Below are 21,173 nucleotides of genomic sequence, written 5' to 3' on the forward strand. Positions count from 1 at the left end.
GACATTTTAACAAGGGTTAATAAAATAATTTAAAAAATTAACAGGTTCAGGCAAATGTTTCCTATGAGAGTCATCAGAAACTATTTTGAAAATAAGTTTTAGTTTTTGAATAAGGAAAGACAGACATTTAATTCCAGGCTTTAAGAGATACTATTACCTTAAGATTTTCATAAAATTTATGTATTTGATCCATATTTGCTTCAAAAGAACACCTTTTCTTTTCTTTTTCTTTTTTTTTTTTTGAGACGGAGTTTCGCTCTTGTTACCCAGGCTGGAGTGCAACGGTGCGATCTCGGCTCACCACAACCTCCGCCTCCTAGGTTCAGGCAATTCTCCTGCCTCAGCCTCCTGAGTAGCTGGGATTACAGGCACGCGCCACTATGCCCAGCTAATTTTTTGTATTTTTAGTAGAGACGGAGTTTCACCATGTTGACCAGCATGGTCTCGATCTGTTGACCTCGTGATCCACCCACCTCGGCCCCCCAAAGTGCTGGGATTACAGGCTTGAGCCACCGCGCCAGGCCAAAAGAACACCTTTTCAGTTTTTGACTTTGAATATTTCAGATTCTTACAAAATATGTTTATAAACAAAAGTTGATCAGACTGTAATCAGGATTAAGTGGAAAAAAAAAGCCCTGTCTTTCACATTCCATATGACTGAGGCATGTGTTTAAATATTATGGGTATTCACAGGAGAGAATAATTCTGACTAATCTGATATGACCTGTGTGAAAATATTAAAGGAGTATATTTTTAACTGTTCCTTAGAGGTGCAATATGTATTTCTCTATACTGACACAAAATTTTCAAGATTACCAAAACTGCTTTTATAAAACATTCTTCCTTTGAATATATATCTTAATCAATCACTCAAGGAAATTCCCAGAGTTTCAGCAAGAATTCACAGATGGTTATGCAGAAGTAAGTGTCCCACTCACAGAGTCATAAAAGCAACTTATAAAGAAATGGATCATAGATTTAGATAAGAAGTGATGATTATCCAAGCAGTCCACATTTTATACATGAGGACACTGAAAGTAAATGGCTTTCCAAAGTCAGAGTCAGCCTGAGGTTGTAAAGCCTCTCTAGGGTGGCCTAATTCTCAGAGTTCATTTACTGGAACACATAATAATGTAAAGTCAAATATCCTCTAGCTATGAGATAATAATTCCTAAATTTCTTTAATCACTATCTGAGTTGTGTTGAAATCAATTGCATGAGTAGAAGTGTGCAGCTCTCCTCAGACTCTTCCCAACATCTTGAAGAAAACAAAAAATATTTGTATTACGATCATTTTTTTCCATGACAGCAAATTTGAAAGAACAACAAAATATTGCCAGGAACACTGAGAATATCTAATAATGAATCAAGATTAGATATAGCAACCTTTCTCAAATTTTATTTAGTAAACCTGCTGTCCTATGTACTTTGGAATAAATGAACATAATCTTTGGCAGAAAATAATTCTATCGAAGAAAGTTTGCACTATTGATGCAGACAGTCTGTATCCTTCAGTTACTGCAATTGTTAATCATCATAGCAGCAGTGCTTAAAGAGCATTATTCAATAGTATTTTCAATGTCAACAAGAAAAGTCAAACTCTGTACAATATTTGAAGAGATTTATTCTGAGCTAAATATGAGTGACCATGGCCTGTGACACAGCCCTACAGGAGGCCTGAGAACATGTGCCCAAGGTGGTTGGGATGCAGCTTGGTTTTATACATTTTGGGGAGGCACGAGACATCAATCAAATACATCTAAGAAATACACTGGCTTGGTTCAGAAAGGTGGGACAACTCAAAGCAGGGGTGGGAAAGGCGGAAATGCTTCCAGGCAATAAGTAAATTTAAATATTTTCCAGTTGACAATTGGTTGAGTTCATCTGAAGACCCAGGATGGATAGAAATGAAATGTTCAGGTTAAGATAACAGATTGTGGAGACCAAGGTTCTTTTGACATCTTACAGTGGCTGCCCTTAGAGACAATAGATAACAAATGTTTTCTATTAGTATCTTTAAAGTGCTAGACTTTTAGTTAATCTCTTCAAGATTGGGAGGACCTGGAAGAAAAAGATCTAGCTATGTTAATAGGGGTTCTTCACAGATGCAAATTTTTCTGCACAGATGCGGGGGTGGTGGGATGCGGGATAGCTCTGTAGGGCCATTTCAAGATATGGCAAAGAAACATGTTTAGGGATAAAATATTTTTATTTTCTTCCTTGTCTCACAATGTTATGTCAGTCAGGTTGGAAAGTAAGTCACAATATATAGGGTTAAATAAAACCCATCTGATGAGAATTTATGGTTTATAGGACATGACTCCCCAGACCCCTTAGATAGGAATTTGGGCAAGATAAAAAATCAGAGCTTAGTTTTCATAAACTATACTACCGAAAGTATTTTCCAATATAATTTCCTAACGAAGATCCACTGCAATTTAAAACCCTTACTAACCTATAGCAATATAAAAAATAAATATTGAAAACAATGATATATGCAATCAGAAGACCTAAATAAAATACATTTAGAAAGAAAAGAAGAAAGCAGTCCTAAGGAAGCATTAATATAAATTATTTTCACTAATTAGATTCTTCAAATAGGAAAATCACTGAAATTGTAGAAAACCAATAAGAAATAAAATTTTCAATTACATGTTTAGTGATAACTATGTACTAAGAACTGTGCTAGATGTTGAATCATAAACACCTTCAAAATGACCACAGGAAGTAGTTATTATCCTGATCTTATGAACCAGAAAAAATAAAATTAGGCCTCTGTTTATTACTCATGTATTCACTTATTGAAAAATAGTTTTTGGATATGTGATAATCTCATTCCAACTTAAAGTCTCTCACTGAATATTTGAGAATAATAACAGATCAGCTATTCTGTAAAAAAAAAATATGTGTATGTGTGTGTGTGTGTGTATATATATATATATATATATATATATATATATATATATATATATGTAGCTATGTGATGTCTGCTCTGCTATGTTTATGACTTTGTTTAGTGAAGAAAGACATGGAAAAGCCCCAAGGTCATGGAGTTTATAATCTACCAGAGGAGATAAGTAGTTAAATACATTTTCTAGATCTTGGTAAGGATTAAGAGGTAAACTTAGATAGAGTAAGGAATGGTGGGTAATAATATAAAATTTGGTGTTGCTATTTTAAACATGTGATCAGGTTGACAGTTCTAATATGCTAGTACTTTTGGCCAACTGCATCAAGTGAGGTAGAGAGCCATGGTAATAACTGAGTGAGGGGGGCCGGGCGCGGTGGCTCACACCTGTAATCCCAGCACTTTGGGAGGCCCAGGTGGGTGGATCACAAGGTCAAGAGATCGAGACCATCCCGGTCAACATGGTGAAACCCCGTCACTACTAAAAATACAAAACATTAGCTGGGCACGGTGGTGCGTGCCTGTAATCCCAGCTACTCAGGAGGCTGAGGCAGGAGAATTGCCTGAACCCAGGAGGCGGAGGTTGCGGTGAGCCGAGATCGCGCCATTGCACTCCAGTCTGGGTAAGAAGAGCGAAACTCCGTCTCAAAAAAAAAAAAAAAAAAAACTGAGTGAGTGAATTTCAGAAAGAGGAAGCACTGAGAACTAAGATCTGATAGGCGTGATTACCCAGAGTGACCCATCTGGAAAATGATTTGACTCCTCTCCGTAATGACTTCAGAGCCTGTCTTCTTATCCACTGCAGAATGCTAGAACATGCCTGGATTCCCATGACCTCACCAACATTGCACTATTTCAGACATATTCAGTTTTAACAATTGAATAGCAAAAATAATGACTTATTTTCTTTTCTATTTGCAACTTATTACTAGTGACATATTTTTACGAATATTTCTGTTATTAGTATTTATTTCTCTGTGAATTACTTATTCAGAGTTGTGTTAGTCTGTTTTCATACTGCTATAAAGAACTGCCCAAGACTGGGTAGTTTATAAAGGAAAGAGGTTAAATTGACTCACAGTTCAGCTTGGCTGGGGAGGCCTCAGGAAACTTAGAATCATTGCAGGAGTCTGAGGGGAAGCAAGGCACCTTCTTCACAAGGTGACAGGAATGAGAACAAATGCAAGAGGGACTACCTTATAAAATCATCAGATCTCGTGAGAACTCGCTTACTATCACGAGAACTGCATGGGGGAAACTGCCCCCATGATTCCATCACCTCCACAGGGTTTCTAAATGTGGAGATTTGGGGGATTACAATTTAAGATGATATTCTGTGTGTGGACACAGCCAAACCATATCAAGAATCTTTGTTTATTTTCCTACTGGGTTGTTGACTTTACACTTTCGATATATTAGGTTTGTGTAAAAGTAATAGTGGTTTTTGCCATTACTTTTGCACCAACATAATACATGTGCACACATACTTAAATATATACACATGCCTATCTATATAACTTATCAACACTTCAGCTAATTACTGCTATTGAAATATTTTTATCAGAATTTTTTTATCTCTTAGCTTTTTGATTGATGTATCATAATTGCAAATATTTTCAGATACATGTGATATTTTGATACATGTATACAATGTGTAGTGATCAAATCAGGATGATTGGGATATCCATAAACCTCAAACATTTATCTTATCTTTGTGTTGAGAACATTACCACTCTCTCTTCTAGCTATTTTGAAATGTACAATAAATCATGGTTAACTCTAATTTTCCTACTACATTATCAAATACTAGAAGCTATTCCTTCTATCTAGCTATATTTTTGTAAACATTGACCAAATTTTCTGCATTCCCCTCCTCCTCCCTTTTATTCTCAGCCTCTGGTAACCACCATTGTACCCTCTACCTATTGAGATACACTTTTTAGCTCCCACATATGAGAACATGCAATGTTTATTTTTCTGTGCCTGGCTTATTTCACATATTATAATCAACTCCAGTTCCATCCAGGTTGCTGCAAATGACAGAATTCCATTCTTTTTTATGGATAACACTTAGCTTTTTTTTAATGGGGTCTTATATTGATGTTCTAAATTTATAAGTGAATACATGTTTTGATTTTTTTCAAGGTTTAATTTGAACAACTAAAATTTCCGACATAAAATATCAATTTCCCACACCATTTCCAAATAAAATTTTCCCTTGTTGTCTGTTATCTTCTGTTCCTCCCAACCATGATAATGACTTTTCAGATCTTCATTCTCAATTGGACAGTTGTGGAAGACCCCAACCATAATTATAATTTAATCTCTTCTATTCAATGCAGTTTATATAAGGTGATTTGATGTATTTTCACATTGTTATGTCATTTATTTACTCATATTCATGGAATATCATCATTTTTTTCAGTAGCATCTTCCCATATGCATTTATTTTAGTATTCCAAAATGCTAGTGAGATATCTCACAAAAAAATGTGCGTAAAATCAAGTCAAAGCTATTGAGGATGTATTGTGTATCTGTTCTCTGCCCATATACCCACCATTCACTGGGACAGGCATGAGGCTTGTTAAAAACCCTGAGGAGACTTGCAATAAATAAATTAGTTTACTAAGCATTTTTCAAATGTGTATTACTATAGATGGTAATTATTTTGTATAGCTCACTGAACCAATAGGGCTTGGCATGGTGGCTCATGCCTGTAATCGCAGCACTTTAGGAGGCTAAGGCTGAAGGATTTCTTGAGGCCAGGAGTTCAAGACCAGCCTTGGCAACATAGTGAGACTCCACTTCTATAAAAATTAAAATATTAGCTAGTCATAATGGTACACACCTGTAGTTCCAGCTATTGGGAAGGCTGAGACAGGGTGATGACTTGAGCCCAGGAGTTTAAGGCTGCAGTGAGCTATGATCACACACACCACTCTGCTTTAGCCTGCTCTACAGAGCAAGATGTTGTTTAAAAACAACAAAAGAATATGTATCATTTGGGAAATGTTAGTGTGAAGAGAAAATTCATCAGCATAGTGCAAAAAGTGTTCTGCATTTGATCTAACCAGAGTAATTACAGCTTGATTCCCTGGTTCCCACACTGGGAGTCAAGCCTGGGCCCCCTGGGTGAAAACCAGGAGTCCTAACCACTAGGCAACCACAGAAACAAGAGTAGCCACAGTAGGAACTTAGGTTCTTGGCCTTTCTAACCCCAAAGAATGGGGAAAAGAGCTCCAGAGGCACAGTGAGTTTTACCGTTCAAATAGAACTCATGTACCCAAAGAGGGTGCAATAGTGCAGTTTATTAGTCAGAGCGAAAGGAACAGCTTCCACACCTGTGTGGAAGGGGATCCAGAGAGGATTCCAGCCCAGGCTGGGGCAGCTAGAGTTTTTACCCATGAGTTATTTTCTCCCCATTCATTTTCTTGTCCAATAAGAGGGTTCTTTCAAACTTCCTCTGGATTGATTGATCTTTGACTCCGTTACTGTATTGACTACTGTTTTATAACCCTGAGTCACAGAGCTCTCACCTCCAAGAGCCAGAGGTGGGAAAGCCAGAGACAAAGCCCTTACCTGGCCTCCCAGAGGTGGGAAAGTAGAAACAAAGGGCCACAGCCTGCCAGAGGCTGGAAAATGGAGAATTTCTGCACTCAAAACAATGCCCCCAGCCAACCCCAGGAAGTCCCTCTAACACAGCCCCTCAATACCTCTTCTTCTGAAACTACCCTCTGTGTGGCCAGTGTATTAATATACTAATCTCAAAACACCTGCTATTCACTGCTTTTCATACTTATTTATATTGTACTGCTTTACTTCCTACTCCCTGTTTCTTCATTACTCCTGGTTGGATAGAACTGAACTTCGTTAGAGATCCCACCTGAACAACAATCCCTACACAAAAATGTTCTGATGCCTTTCTTGAAAGGAATGCCTCAACATGCGTGGCATTTGAGAATACCTGGGCATTTTATCATATGTTGTGGCTAAGTTGTTGGTAAAAAAAATTTCACCTACTAACTAATTTTAGGAAGCATCTACACAATGGTACCTGTCCCAGCATGTGGGAGATGCTCAAGTGGAGTTTTGAGCTAACACACTCTGCAGTGTAAGGAAGGTAGATGATCAAACTGATTGGACTTCTTTCTCTGTATATTAGCACTTTCAGTTATTTATTCTTGTTCTAATTAAATCTTTGGATGTGAGAAGTCCTCATTAATCCTGGTTAGTTTGAGTGATAGATAGGAGATAGATAAGAATATTTCTGCCCAGAGGGGAAAGGTATTCAACAAATTAATTAATCTAAGTCATGATAAAATGGACCACAAACTATCCATTCATTTGTGTGTTCTAAAAATCAATGATTTTAACAGAGCCATTGGAATGAGTCAGATGGCCTTTGCCAAGATAAATTTGTTACTACATTTTGGCATATATATATATATATATATATATATATATATATTTTTTTTTTTTTTTTTTTTTTGAGACAGAGTCTTGCTTTGTCACCAGGTGCCAGGCTGGAGTGCAGTGGTGAAATCTCAGCTCACTGCAGTCTCCGCCTCCTGGGTTCAAGCAATTCTCCTGCCTCAGCCTCCCAAGTAGCTGGGACTATAGGCACACACCACCACGCCCAGCTAATTTTTGTAGTTTTTAGTAGAGACAGGGTTTCACTATGTTGGCCAGGATGGTCTCGATCTCCTGACCTCATGATCCGCCCGTCTCAGCCTCCCAAAGTGCTGGGATTACAGGTGTGAGCCACCTCGCCCAGCTTGTTACTACATTTTGGATACCATCATGGGTTAAACAGACTATCATCAGAGACCTCTTTTAATTGGGAAGATATAATCATAGATTTAACAATAAATTTCTTAGGTAAAAAGGCACTTATTTCTAATATTACGTAATTCTTACATGTTGTTCCTTCTACTCACTTTCCATCTCTCTTGGGCCCACTAGGATTTTTTCCCCTAATTTGGCAGAAAAATCTAAGCACAAGATGACAATAGAATGTTATGAAACCTGTATAGTTTCGTAAAATTTATTACTTAAAGAAAATATAAATAGTTAAATAAAAGCCATGTTTATACTGAAATAAAATAAAGGATGGGCAAACGTAGTGTCTAAGTTTTCTAATTATTGGCAATTCTGTAAATTATAGTTTTTAAAATATTTAAAAGAAAGCAATAGAATTGGCAGCAATTCATATAATAATTAGGAACATAGATAATAAAATTAGACATCAAATGTTAAATTACAACTTCACCTCATATGCTGAAGTGGTAATGAATATGTGCATTTTTTTATTGTCATAAAGTTGCTCATAGTAAACCTTTATAATTCATTTAGTGTCTTCAGTCATAAGGAATCAGAAATCTATTATTTCTGATTTAGTAATTTGTATTTTCTCTTTTATTCTTTATTGATATACAAAGATATATCAATTTTCCTAATCCATTCAAAGCATCAATTTTCTCTTTCTTTGACTTTAATTTTAGTATTACTTTTTCTTTTCTTTCCTTTTCTTTTTTTTTTTTTTTTTGAGATGGAGTCTTACTCTGTCACCCAGGCTGGAGTGCAGTGGCACGATCTTGGCTCACTGCAACCTCTGCCTCCCTGGTTCAAGATATTGTCCTGACTCAGCCTCCCAAGTAGCTGGGATTACAGGCGCCCACCACTAGGCCCAGCTAATTTTTTGTATTTTTAGTAGATATGGGGTTTCACCATGTTGGCCAGGTTGGTCTCAAACTCCTAACCATGTGATTTGGCCACCTTGGCCTCTCAAAGTGCTGGGATTACAGGTGTGAGCCACCATGCCCAGCCTTATTTCTTTTTTCATCTACTTAAGTTAGACACAATTTGGTCTTATATTTCAGGTTTCTGGGGAGAGCAATTAGATTATGATAATATTAGACCTTTCTTTTTTCTAGTGTAGGAATTAAAAGCTAAAATTTTATTGTAAAGCACTATATGCCACAATTATCAATAAGTTGCCTTTTAATTCTATTTAGTTCAAAATATTTTAAAATTCCCCATGCTATTTCTTCTATTTCTATTTTATTTGGAATTATGTTGTTTAACATCTCAATACTAGGGATTTTTCAAATATCTTTATGAAATGAATTTTATTATTGTAAGAGAACATGTTGTATACAATATCAAACTTTCAAATTGAAGCTCATTTGATTACTAATTATTATCTCTCTTGATGAAAGTACCATGTGCACTTGAAAATAATATTTATTCTGAAGTTGTTGAGTGTTGTATAAATGTCAATTAAAGCAAGTTAACTGATTGTATTGTATTCTATGTCATTATTGTCTATAGACTATGAATTACTGAGGTGTTTGAAACTCCAACTAAAATTGTGAATTTGCTAGTTATCTTTTCAATTCTGTCTTTTTTTTACTTTATATATTTAGAAACTCTGTTATAAATGTTATAAACTTTTAGGACTATTATGTCTTCTTGATTAATGATTAACATCTTATTATTAGCAATTTCCTTCATTATCTGTGATACTATGTTTAGAGTATCTTTTTCCAGATATTAATACAGCTATCCAGTTTATTATGAATAATTTTGTACTATTCTGTCATTTTCTTCTTTTTATTTTAGCCTATCTTAATCTCTCAATTAAAAGGAGCTTCTTTTAGACAGCATAAAGTTAATTTTTATTTTTTAAATCCACTTTGAAAAGTTCTTTTAATTAGAATATTTGTTGCATTTACACTTAATGTATCATATAATTGGATTTTAAAGAATCAACTGGTTATTTGTTTACTATCTGCTTGATTTTCCTTTTCCCCCTATTTTTTTGTCTTCTTTAGACAAAATGTATTGAGTATATTGTTTTATCTCCAATTGGCTGTTAACCTCCTACTGAATTTTAAATTTTAGTGGGTGCTCTTGGGTTAATCATGTTCATCTTATCTCAACATAATCTGACTTCAAATAGTAACATAGCTCTTCACATATAAAAGCATACAACATTATACTATCACTTATTCCCTTTATTCTTGTATAAATTGTATTTTATATTTTAGTTCTACACATGTTATATATTTAACAATACATTATTATTTTTCCTTCCATTTTTTCTATAAATAAAATTTTAAAAATTTTCCTTCATCCTCACCTTCAAATATCCCATATTTGGAGCTATTTTTTTTCCAGGATTCCATCTGGTGTTATTTTTCTTTTGCAAGAACTTCCTTTAACATTTTGCATAGTGCAGATTTATTGGCACTAAATTTTCTTATAGATTCACCAATCATGTTTGGATTGACTAACGTTTTTCTTCAGTAGTTTTTCCCAAATAAAAATTTGCATGCTCAAAACTACCCAACTAAAACATTTATTTTTGAGGACGGTTAAGTTTGTCCTTGGCTTACACTTCTTTTTTTTAAGGATCTTATAACTATCACTCCATTGTTATCTGTTCTCTAATATTATGAAGTTGTAAGAGCCTGATGCCATGTTCCCCTTACAAGTGGCTATATAATTTTTTTTAAATTTTTAAGTTCTTCAACTTAAGTAATATATATTCCAGTGTTGACAAGTGTAGGTGAATATTTCCTTTATAATGGATGTTCTTTGGAGGAGTTTCCTGGCATCTTTAATTTTAGAAAATGTTCCTAAATTATAATTATTATAATAGTTGAATTTCATTTCAGAAACTCCAGCTATCCATATATTGAATCAAATTTGTGCTTTTTTTCTATTATTTTCTCTTAATTTTTGTAAAAAAGTATTTATTTTGAACACATTTTGTTTACTTGTCTCTTTTCTAGCTTCTGAATCTCTTATTGTCCTTTCTCAATATTTTTTCAACTATGTGTGCTTCAATTTTACTTCCTTTCTGTGGCAATTTTACGTTTTTTATGTATTTTTTCGGAATAGAGTGCTGTGAGCTCAGTTTCGGCTACCTGCTATCTTCAAACTCTTATAAGTTCTTAGATTTCTGCTTTGTGTTCTTACTTTTTAGAATTAATTGCTTTATATTTCACTAAAAATACAAAACCTGTGATTTCAATTGTCCTTTCCTACATAACAACATTTATGTGGTGAGTAGTTTCTTATCTGTTACTAATCATGCTCTTCTGCTTGCTTTATTCATACAACACTCTTAGGTTGATATTTAATTGACTCCTCTTAGTTATTCATTATTGAATGGACTGAGTCTCCTAGAGCAGCTATTTGTTGCAAGGTCTTGTTATAGAGTAAGGGACAAGGAAGTATTTCAGGCTAACTGATGTTCTTAAACTGAAGATCTCTTCTTTCCAGCTGCTGAACAGAGAGGTTGCAGTCTAAAAATACGGTTTGCCTGTGCCATTCTTTGTATAGCATGGACCTCCATGCATTTGTAAAATACAACAGCTCTGGGGGGGTCCCCTTCCTATATCCATTTTGTAGACACAACACATAGCTTTTGCACTGTGCTGCTTCCCCTTCAGGGAATATAGTCCTGTGAATTTGTTAGAGACCTGTTAGCACTGGTCTTTCTCCTCAGCTTCTCTCTGCTTCCTACCATACATCTCCTGCAGACTCTTGACTTGGAATCCATCAGTAGTTTTGCCAACCATTGAATTTGCATACATTTTTCAAATTACTAGGGGCATACAGGGGAAAGGCTGATTTTAAGCAGTCATGTATAGATAATTATCCCTTTTAAAATTTTTGTTACCAGGGGATTTTATATTACAAAAGAAATAATTGATAACAATTTAAAATCTGAAAAAATGCTGAAACGTCGCAGTGTATTTTTACTAATTCTTTCATCCTTCGACCTTTCCTCATATGCTTGTTTAAATAAGTCTCTGAATTATGTCACCAAATTTAGTTGTATTAAAGCCCCAGCAGCTCACAGAACTGAGTTAACTATGAAATCTTGAGACTGAAGTCGAAAGTTCTACATTATCACGAACACTGCAGGTTGTCTTCTTGTATTGGACTATTTTTTTCAGGCACATTTCAGGTAGAGATGTTACCGTAAAGTTGTTAGTGAGCTTTTTCTTTTTGTTTTCAAAATCCCCACAGCACATTTACATCCATTTGAGTATTACAGAACCGCAGCTGAATGCCAAATATTTCAGAAGCCTTATTTTTTATTTTAGAAATATTTGAAGATGGGGCTATGGGAGACTGATTTGGTTTGGTAGTGAGGGCTTTCTCCCTGGCCTGAAAACAGAAGACCACCTTATTGCTATGTTCTTATAGGGCAAAGACAGAAGAAGAAAGAAAGCTATGAGGTGTCTCTTCATATAAGGGCATTAATCTCAGCATGGGGGCTCCAACCTCATGACATCACTTAAACTTAATTACCTCCCAATGGCCTCAGCTCCAAATACAATCATAATGGGAGTAAGGGCTTCAACATATAAATTTAGGGGAAACACAATCAGTCCATAGCACATAATGAGCTAGAGAGTCTGTGGATATCACTTCATAAAACAGGCTGGCTAAAAGAAATACATTTGAGAGTTCCTGGTTCAAAGTTCCTGTGTGGGAATAATTAGCTAGCTAATGTAAATTCTAATTGTTGTGAACAAAATCTGCATAATTTGAAGATATTTGAAAATAGCTGTATTAATGTACTTTAAGTCTTATAATAATCCTGGACCTTTTCTCCTTATTTATATGCATATTCATATAGCCCCTCTGAAAACATATTTCCCATTGAAGGCATATTTCTAATCTAAGTTTGTCTTTGTGCATGGGAATTAAAAGATGCATCAGTGACTGGGTCACGGATTTTGAATGGCAATTGGATGCCTCTCATTTCCATGGTGATTAACAGAGTCCAGCTTCCAGCCCATTAAATATAACTTACATTCAGCAGCTGAAACCAGAGCTACATTTCCGTTAACTGTAGTTCTGCTAGAAAGAACACAAATATGGTAGTGCCTAGTAAGATCTGGCTAGTTAAAACACTTGATGATACTACTGTTTCTTACTTTTCTCATATCTACCCTACCACTTTCTCACTGTGCACATCAACCTCTTCAGTTAAGATGATATGCAGTGAGCCTAAAAGGTTGATAACCAAGATAAAACATGGCCATAGTCTTCATTTTCCTGCTCACTTACCATAGATTCTTTGTCCACTAGCTTTTAATTAATAAGTGGAAAAATATTTAGGTGGTTTTGTTTTCTATTTGAAAGTCACCATGATTCATAAGAAATTATGAAATACTCATTTAGACCAGGATAAGGTAAACTCAAAATTTTTGCAAGGTCCATCCAGGTTTACCAAAATAATAAGGACATTATTTCTGGTTGTAATTGATGATGCCAGAGGGGTAAATTTGAACTAGAAACCTGCTTTCCTTTGGAGAAAAAAAAAGATTGATTTTGGGTGTGAGAGGGAAGGGAAGATGCAGGAAGGTAATTAGAGGTTCTTAATTGAGTGAAACCATGCTGTACTAGAGAGGTTTGTTTATCTAACTAGATTCCCAAGGCTGAAACTCCACAATACTTAGAAACTTTAAAGTTTCAGCTTCAGCACATTCTTCAAAGTAGTCCAGAGACATTAGAAAATGTGTTATATCTATCAGTTTAACGATCTCACTATATACTTAATATTTTATAGGAAAATGTCATGTAACTTACTGTACAATAACAGTAACTCTGTGAAGTACTTGTTGAAGTAACTCTGTGAACTCTTGTTCCCATTTTACAACTAAGCTCAAAGATGTAAAGAGGGCAATTACAAATTTTGTACCTTGAACCCAGATCATGTGATCAACATTCAATTCCTGGTAACTGTATCTTACTCATTTACCTGATTTTCTGTTCATTCATTCTTGTTTTTCTCATGATTCCCATTCAATTACTCCTGCTTAGCTCACATAGAGATGTTACAAATCATGTATTCCAAACCTCATTTATGTTATAAATGATGAAACTAAACTTCAATAGAATACTTAATGGCCTAAGGGTACACAGCCAGTTAGTCACAGATTTGAGAACAAAACAGAGGAGTGACCTGATGTCCTGTTCAGTAGTGTCTTCCTCTATGTGTGTTTGTCTCTCTGTCTCTCTGTCTCTCTGTCATTCTCTCTCTCTCTCTCTCTCTGTGTGTGTGTGTGTGTGTGTGTGTGTGTGTGTGTGTGTTCATCTTGGGCAATTGAGAAACAGAGCTGGGAAGATAATGAAGAATGAGCCACTTCATTGTATAATTGCGCTGTAGAGTATGTAAAAATATTTCCTGAAATTTATAAACAAGAAATAACTTTTTTTTTACTTCAGTTCTCTCTTTGGGTAAAATCTTGTTCTTGTTTTTTGAATTTTGAATAAGAATCTTACTTGTTCTTATCAGGAGTGGTTCAATTTATGAGAAGTTGCTGTCTTTAGCAGGGTTCATTCTACTGAAAAGACAACAGGCCCTGACAGTGACAGTTTTGCAACGTAAAGGGGACATTTTTCAGCCTCCATTTTTAAAAGACTTGTAATTGATATGGTTTGAATCTGTGTCCCCACCCAAATCTCAGGTTGAATTGTAATGCCCAGTGTTGGAGGTGGGGCCTGGTGGGAGGTGATTGGATCGGGGGGGTGGTTTCTCATGAATGGGTTAGCACCATGCCCTTGGTGTTGGTTTCATGAAAGTGATTGAGTTCTCATGAGATCTGATTGTTCAAAAGTATGCAGCACCTCCCCACTCTCTCCCTGGCTCCTTCTCCAGCTATGAGAAGTATTGCTTTGTCTTCCCTTTCCGCCATAATTGAAAACTTTCCAAGGCCTCCCCAGAAGCAGAATCTGCCTTACTTCTGTAAAGCCTGAAGAACTGTGAGCCAATTAAACCTTTTTTTAAAAAATTTGTAAATTACCCAGTCTTGGGTATTTCTTTACAACAGTGTGAGAATTGACAAATAACTCATGAACTACTCAAAACAGGAAACTGAATTTTTTAAAGCGGTGCTCAAAAGATAAGGGAAATTTTCTCCTTAGGATATGTGTGTTTTTTATTTCTCTTAAGATTTCTTCCTGTTTCATTTTTGACTCTACAAAAGACTGCCTAATTTACATGTCAAAGTGTGCTGGTGGTAATGATCTGCCCTGAGTATAGATAAGAAGGCAATGCATTATTTGCAGAGAATATAAATAATAACACAATTGACTATAATCAGTATGATTTGTATGAACACCATGAATTGGCATTTGGGAACAATTACAGTTATTTTATTTTTTTGATGTGGATAAAATACACCCCTGCACTAGGGTGAGCAATATCCACTATTTGTGGTCCCCTCAATATACCACTGCTTAAGAAATAATTATCAGTTTTCATGTGGATGCACCTTAACCATTTTGGTTTCACGAAGCTTGTTTTTTTCTCTAGCAAATTCATCAGAAAGTCTCCTGGAAATAGTATTCCCTGAGTTTTTCCACTTTTAAATTTGTTTGTTTTCATGACCTTCAAATTACAGATAAGTTGGCTAGGTATACAAATAGTTTACTCGCATTTTACTACTTTATGGAATAGAGACTTGCTGTTAGAGCCTAATGATAATCCGAACATCTTAGGTGTTTTTGCTTGGCTATACAATGATTTTTATTTTTTCAATGTGGGTAATTTTTATTTTTATGTTTTTCAAGTAACACATTCGTTTTTGAGCAGTTTTAATTTCACAGAAAAATTGAAAGTACAGAGAACTCCCATCTACACTTTCACACACTCCTTCCTTATTTTCTGTATTATTAACATCTCACAGTGTTACAGTTGTTATAATTGAACAAATATTGATAAATTATTTTCACACTAAAGACCATAGCTCACATTAAACTTCACCCTTGATGTTATACATTCTATGGGTACGGACAAATGTATAAAAGCATACATCAACCACTACAGCATCATACAGAAGACCGTCTCTGTCCTAAAAACACTTCGTGCTCTTTGTATTCCTCCCTCTCTCCCCTCTAACTCCTGGAAAAATTGCTTATGACAACCACTGATCTTTTTGCTGTGTCCATGGTTTTGCCTTCTTCAGAAAGAAACATAGTTGGAATCGTTCAGTATGACTGACTTCTTTTTCTTTCATTGACTTCTTTCATTTAGCATTATGCATTTAAGGTTTCTCCGTATCTTTCAAGCCGTGGAGACGAAAGTGACTTCATCTTGAATGCTAATCAGCCATATTTACCTCTGATTAGCCACAGTCCCATGAATGCCTCCTGATTCCTACTTTATTTACTTTGCCTAGTGTAAGAACCAAGTAACCTTGATTTTATTGCAAAAGTATAGGCCATGGCACACACAGTATTCTTGCCTGTTTTGAAGAGTGCCTTTAACTGTCATGCTAGAGTACATACACCCTTTTTTATGTATATAAGCCCTGGTTTTGGGAAGTAACAGTGCAGAGATCTACTTGTCTTGCATCTGCTCAATACCATGCTTCTGCCTGCAATTTCCCTTAAGAAATCAACCAATACCAACAAACTGGATTCATCTGCCTCCATCTTTGGTTTCTTGGCACCACTGGCATTTAGGGGTCATTTGCATATATGGTCCTTTTCTATAACACATATCTTCATATCTCATTTCTTTCTGTGATAGATATATTACAATGTCTGGTTGTATTGCTGATTATGTATCCATTCACTGAATTAAAGATATCTTGATTTTATCCAAATTCAGGCAAATATGAATAAAGCTGCTATAAACATATGTGTGCAGGCTTTTATGTGAACATAAATTTTTAACTAATTTGGATAAATACAAAAAACTCAATTGCTGGATCAAATGATAAGATGTTTAGTTTTTGTAAGAAATTGCCAATTTCTGCCAAATTAGCTATACCATTTTGCATTCCCACCAGCAATGAAACTGAGTTCCCATTGTTCCACATTGTTGTCGGCAGTTTGGGTTGTCAGTGTTTTGGATTTTGGCCATTCCAATATGTTCACTGTGGCTTCTCATTGTTTTAGTTTGCCATTCTGTAACAACACATGACCTTGAGTATCTTCTCATATGCTTATTTGAGATCTGTGTAATTTATTTGGCACGTTTTTTGTTCAGAGTTTTTTTTTCAGATGGAGTCTCACTCTGTCACCAGGCTGGAGTACAGTGAAGTGATCTCGGCTCACTGCAATCTCTGCCTCCCAGGTTCAAGCAATTCTCCTTCCTCAGCCTCCCAAGTAGCTGAGATTACAGGCACACACACCCACAACCAGCTAATTTTTGTATGTTTAGTAGCAATGGGGTTTCACCATGTTGGCCAGCATGGTCTCTATCTCCTGACCTCATGATCTGCCTGCCTCGGCCTCCCTAAGTGCTGAGATTACAGGAGTGAGCCACCAGCCCGGATCTTTTGTTTATTTAAAATTTATTTTCCTTATTGTTGAATTTTAAGATTTCTTTGTATATTTTATATAACTGACTTTTATCAGATACATGTTTTGCAAAGATCTTCTCTGGTCTGCACCTTGTTTTTTAATTGTCTTAAGGGTATCTTTATGGAGCAGAAGTTTTAATTTTAATGAAGTACAGCTTGTCAATTTTTCATTCATGGTTTGAGCTTTTTACATTTTATCTGAAAATGCATTAGTAAACCCAAGGTCACAGATTTTTTTCAATATTATCATCTAGAAGTATTTTAGTTTTGCATTTTACATTTGAGTATATGATGAATTTTGAGTTAATTTATGTGAAAGGTGTAATACCTGTGTCTAGATTTTTATTGTGTATGTGGATATTCTGTTGTTTTAGCAATATTTGTTGGGAAAGTCCTCTTTCCTCATTGAGTTGCCTACGCTCTATTGTCTAATATTAGTTGACTACATTTGTGTGATTTCATTTCTGGGCTCTTTGTTCTGCTCTATTGATCTGTTTGCCTGTTCTTTCACTAACATCATACTGTCTTGATTTTTGCAGCTTTATAGTAGGTATTAAAATTGAGTAATGCCAATTCTTTCCTTTTGTTTTTCTTCAATATGGGGTAAACTGTTCTAGGTCTTTTTTTCCATATAAACTTTATTTATTTATTTAGAGACAGAGTCTTGCTCTGTCACCCAGGCTGAAGTACAATGGCTTGATCTTGGCTTACTGCAATCTTCACCTTCTGGGTTTAACAATTCTCCTGCCTCATCCCCCCAAGTAGCTGGGACTACAGGGATGCACTACTGTATCTTGTCAATTTTTGTGTTTTTAGTAGAGGTGGGATTTCTCCATGTTGGCCAGGCTTGTCTTGAACTTTGGACCTCAAGTGATCCACCCGCCTTGGCCTCCCAAAGTTCTAGGTGTGAGCCAATGCTCCGACCTCCATATAAACTTTAGAATTAGCTTCTCTATAGTCACAAACTACCTTGCTAAAATTTTTATTGGGATTGCATTGAATCTGTAGATGAAGTTGGGAAGAACTGATATTATGACAAAATTGAATCTTCCTAGCCATGTACAGGGATATATCTCCCTATTTCTTTGTATCTTCAATTCATTTTTTAAAAATGTCTTAAATTTTCCTTTTAAAAATTTCAAAATTTTTTAGTTATACAGTCTGTCTTTTAAAGATTTAGATTGGTGCTTATTTTTGTTATTTTAAAAATATTCCACTAAGCAATACTTTTTAGGATGAGTCTGTTCCAATGTTTTGCTTTTAGCTTTTGGGGATTTTTATTAAATATGTATTGAAGTATTTTGTCTATCTTCCATAGTATCACTTTATCTTGAACACATTTTTATCCCTCTCATTTATTTTTATTTATGTATTTACTTGTTTTATTTTTAATATTTATTTACTTATTTTATTTTGAGACAGGGTTTCATGCCCGTCACCCAAGCTGGGGTGCAGTGACATGATCTTGGTTCACTGCAACTTCTACCTCCTGGGTTTAAGCGATTCTCTCCTGCCTCAGCCTCTAGAGTAGCTGGAATTACTGGAGGGCACCATCACACCTAGCTAATCTTTATGTTTTTAGTAGAGAGGGGGTTTTGCCATGTTAGCCAGGCTGGTCTCAAACTCCTGGGTTCAAGCTAGCCACCCACCTCAGCCTCCCAAAGTGCTGGGATTACAAGCATGAGGCACCACACCTGGCCTCCTCTCATTTATTTAAATTTTAAACATTATTCTTTCCATCTTAGATAGCTATTAAGACAGTATCTATTATGTTTACTTGCTCCTGTATTATATTTTTTCTAGCTTTTTCTTGACTTCTTAAGATTTTGTCGTTTCCTTTTTTCCCTTAGTTTTGTACTCCTTCTTTTCAAGTCATCATTTAGACCAATGATCTCATTTTTAATTTGTAAAACTAATTCTGATTTGTGTGATTTTTCTCATACCCCTTATTATCTACTTAATGTGAATCACTCATTTAAAATTGTAGGTTACCATTTTTAATTTTTATGTGAGTTTGTTTCTTTTAAAAGTGTTTTCATTGTCCATAAAAACTTGATGCATTACACCTAGTGTTTGTATATAGAATCTGATTGTAATACTTTTCTTAAAAATTTTAAGTAAAATAAATTTTTCTGTACCTTTAAACATGGAAAAAGACAAGCCAATTTTTCCATCTTCATTGCTCTAAAACTCTCTTCTATAGTTTTCATTAAGTGATCAAAAAGAAAGAAAAAAAGTGCTCCCTGCTTCTTGAGACCTGTCTTCTCTGCATCCTCTCTCACTTCTGTCTTCATCTTTCATTTCGTTTATTCTGGATATTTCACATTATTTTCCCTTCAGTGTTGAGCACTGTTCTGGAAGAAAGCTTCAGACTGTGAGTTTCAAAAGTACCCAGAGCCCAGAGAGCTTTCAGAACTTACTAGGATCCCCTTCCATTCCCTTTGCCACCTGGATTCTCATGACCCTAGCCACCATTCCAAGCCAGTTTTCAGAGATGCCTGCGCACACTTAGTGAAAGATGGCTTCTCTTCTCATGCCCATCAGACACCTCAGATGCTCACAGCATGCAGGGCTTGTAGCTGCCCTACCCTGCTCTGCTCCTGCCTATTCACATGTCATTATTGAGTTTTATCATAGATACTGTCTTTTGAGTTTTTGGTTTTGCTCTATTCCTTGCTCTCCCTATTTTAATTTTAAGAAGTTTCAGAAACTCTGCCACCCTTCCCACCATCTTTCCGGGATTCATCTATAGACTACAATATTTTCCAAATGCTACATGGCTTAAGTTGGATAGCTCCCCTCAATAAATTGCACTCTTTTCTCAGGATACAGCATTTGTTCATTCACTCATTCAATGAATATTTCTTGAGTGCCAGGCATTTTTAGGCACAGTAAATGTAGGAGAAAGCAAGATTTATAAAGCTTACATTCTCATTGTCAGAGAAAGCTTACATTCTTATTGTCAAGAAAATAATTAAGCACCAACATGATATGTCAGAGAGTGATAAAAACTATGAAGAAAACAATAAAATTGGGTATTCAGAATTAAGAATACAGGGAGAAAGAAAGCTTCTTATTTCAAATAGAATAGGTAGGAAAACATATTTTTAAGATTTTACATGTGAACAGAGACTTGAAAAAATAACAGAATGAGTCCTATGACAACTTGGGTGCACAACAAATATAAATTCCAGAATGAAAAAAAAGGAATCCAAGAGTCCCCAAGACCGGTGCATTCTTGGGGAGTGGTGAAACAGCAAAAATTCCAGTAAGGGTGAAGAGGAATCAGAGCAGTGGGAGAAAAGCCCATAGATGCCATCTGTAAACTATGCAAGGTCTCATGAGTCACTGCAAGGATTTGGGATTCTTTTTTGAAGGAGGTGGGAAGCTACTGTACAGATTTTGTGGATTCAAAACATGATTTGGTTTATGTATTAAAAAAGCTTTTTCAATTTTTGAAGAATACATTTTAAAAAGCAAGGGCAGAAGCAATGTGGAACAGGGAGGCCAGTTACCGATCTACAGCAATAATCCAGAGATGATAAAGATTAGAGGAAGGCAGAAGGTGAAAACAGAAGAGCTAACAAGTGGTGAGACTGGGTATGTTTTTAAAGTAACTAGTGAAAGGTTAAGACAATGGTCTTTGATATGGTTTGGCTGTTTCCTCACCCAAATCTTATCTTGCATTGTAGCTCCCACAATTTTCATGTGTCATGGGAGGAATGCAGCAGGAGGTAATTGAATCATGGGGACAGGTCTTTCCTATGCTATTCTCATGATAGTGAATAAGTCTCATGATATCTGATGGTTTATAAAGGGGAGTTTCCCTGCACAAATTCTGTTCTCATGTCTGCTGCCATGGGATATGTGGTTTTCACCTTCTGCCGTGACCATGAGGTCTCTCCAGCCACGTGGAACTGTGAGTC

General features: G+C 35.7%; 1 non-coding gene across 1 annotated transcript; it reads left to right on the top strand.

The window, feature by feature from the left end:
- Positions 1-2,815: 2,815 nt before the first annotated feature.
- LOC135275017 (small nucleolar RNA SNORD81) lies at positions 2,816-2,892 on the top strand. The gene has a single exon (XR_010342740.1). It is a non-coding gene; the product is annotated as a small nucleolar RNA SNORD81 (small nucleolar RNA).
- The last annotated feature ends 18,281 nt before the right edge of the window (positions 2,893-21,173 follow it).

The sequence above is a fragment of the Aotus nancymaae genome, unplaced genomic scaffold (genome assembly GCF_030222135.1).
Source record: "Aotus nancymaae isolate 86718 unplaced genomic scaffold, 86718_ANA_hifiasm-v0.15.2.pri h1tg000014l, whole genome shotgun sequence".
NCBI lineage: Eukaryota > Metazoa > Chordata > Mammalia > Primates > Aotidae > Aotus > Aotus nancymaae.